The sequence below is a fragment of the Egretta garzetta genome, unplaced genomic scaffold, assembly GCF_000687185.1.
Source record: "Egretta garzetta isolate BGI_Z169 unplaced genomic scaffold, ASM68718v1 scaffold830, whole genome shotgun sequence".
In the NCBI taxonomy this organism is placed as follows: Eukaryota; Metazoa; Chordata; class Aves; order Pelecaniformes; family Ardeidae; genus Egretta; species Egretta garzetta.
In genome coordinates, this window is record NW_009258392.1 from 34831 (window position 1) to 36863 (window position 2033).

A 2033-nucleotide genomic window follows, 5' to 3' on the forward strand; every position below is an offset into this window, starting at 1 on the left:
CTCTCAGTGAAGAACCTTTTCCTGATGTCCAACCTGAACTTCCCCGGATGCAGCTTCATCCCATTCCCTCGTGTCCTGTCTCTGGTCACCAGATCAGCACCTCCACTGCCTCCCTTGAGGAAGGTGTAGACTGTGATGGTATCTCCCCTCATCCTTCTCTTCTCTAAGGTGCACCAGCCAAGTGACCTCAGTCGCTCCTTGTAAGTCTTGCCCTCGAGACCCTTCACCATCTTGGTCACCCTCCACTGGACACACTCTGATAGTGTGTTGTCCTTCTTTTATTCAGGTGCCCCAAACTGCAAACAGCACTTTAGGTGGGCACCCATGCAGTGCAGAGTAGGACAATCACCTCCCTTGACCAGATTTCTGTGCTGTGCTTGATGCACCCCAGGACACGGTTGGTCCTTTGGGCTACCAGGGCACACTGCTGACTCCTGTTCAACTGGCTGTCATCCCAACCCCCCAGATCTCTTTCCACAGGACTCCTCTCCAGGCTCTCCTCCCCCAGTTTGTGTGTCTGACCAGGATTACCCTGTCCTAGGTGTACTCCTGTACTCATGTAGGTGTGACATCAGAAACACAAGCACAAGCCAGCTGCATTCTTGTGCCCTAAGAACTACAGATCTATCAGTTACATCACAACCAGCTGCACAAGCCAGGGACCTACTCCTGCCCTATTAGCTACTCAGGCAGATATGACATCATAAGCACCTGCACAAGCCACCTGAATGCACCTACCATAACTGCTACAGAGCCACCAGTGACATCGCAAACAGGTTGTCCTGGTTTGGGTTAATTTTCCTCAAGGTAGCTGCCGCAGCACTGTGGTTTGGGTTTAGTTGGAGAAGAATGTTGATAACTCACTGCTGGTTCAGTTGTTGCTGAGCAGGGTTTACACCAGTCAAGGACTTCTCAGCTTCCCCTGCTCTGACAGGGGCACAAGAAGCTCTGAGGAGGAACAGCCAGGACACCTGACCCCAACTGGCCAAAGGACTATTCCATACCATAGGACATCATGCTCAGTATAGAAACTGGGGGAAGTTGGCCTGGGGTCAGTGATTGCTGCTCAGGGACTGGCTGGGCATCAATCAGCAGGTGCTGAGAGGTTGCGTCACTTGCTTTTCCTGGGTTGTGTTTCTCTGTCTCTCTCATTTTCCTTTTCATTATACATTTATTATTATTATTATTAATTTATTAAACTGCTCTTATCTCAACCTATGAGTTTTCTTACTTTTGCCTTTCTGATTCTCTCCCCCATCCCATCAATGCAAGGGAAGGGGAGCAAGCAGCTGTCTGGTGCTCAGTTACTGTCTGGGGTTAAACCATGCCAGTCCTTTTTGGCATGCAATGTGGGGCCTCTGGCAGAAATCACCAGGAGAGACTCGAGGCCGACCCATAGGGTTCTGGAGTCGGGGATACAGAGGATCCGAGTCCTGCTATACTCCAACAGAAAAAGATACTGGCAGCATATGAAGGGGTTCAAGCTGCTTCAAAAGTGATTGGTACTGAAGCACAGCTCCTCCTGGTACCCCAACTGGGGTGCTGGGCTGGATGTTCAAAGGGAGACTCCCCTCTATGCATCATGCAACGGATGCTACATGGAGTAAGTGGGTCGCACTGATTACACAACGGGCTCGAATAGGAAACCTCAGTCGCCCAGGAATCTTGGAAGTGATCATGGACTGGCTAGAAAGCCAAGATTTTTTAATATCGCCAGGGGAGGAGGTCGCACATGCTGAAGAAGCCCCGCTGTACAATAAATTGCCAGAAAATGAGAAGCAATATGCCCTGTTCACTGATGGGTCCTGCCGTCTTGTGGGAAATCATCAGAGGTGCAAGGCTGCTGTGTGGAGTCCTACAGGACAAGGCACAGAAACTGCTGAAGGAGAAGGTGAATCAAGTCAGTTTGCAGAGGTGAAAGCCATCCAGCTGGCTTTAGATATTGCTGAAAGAGAAAAATGGCCAATGCTCTATCTCTATACTGACTCATGGATGGTGGCAAATGCCCTGTGGGGGTGGTTGCAGCAATGGAA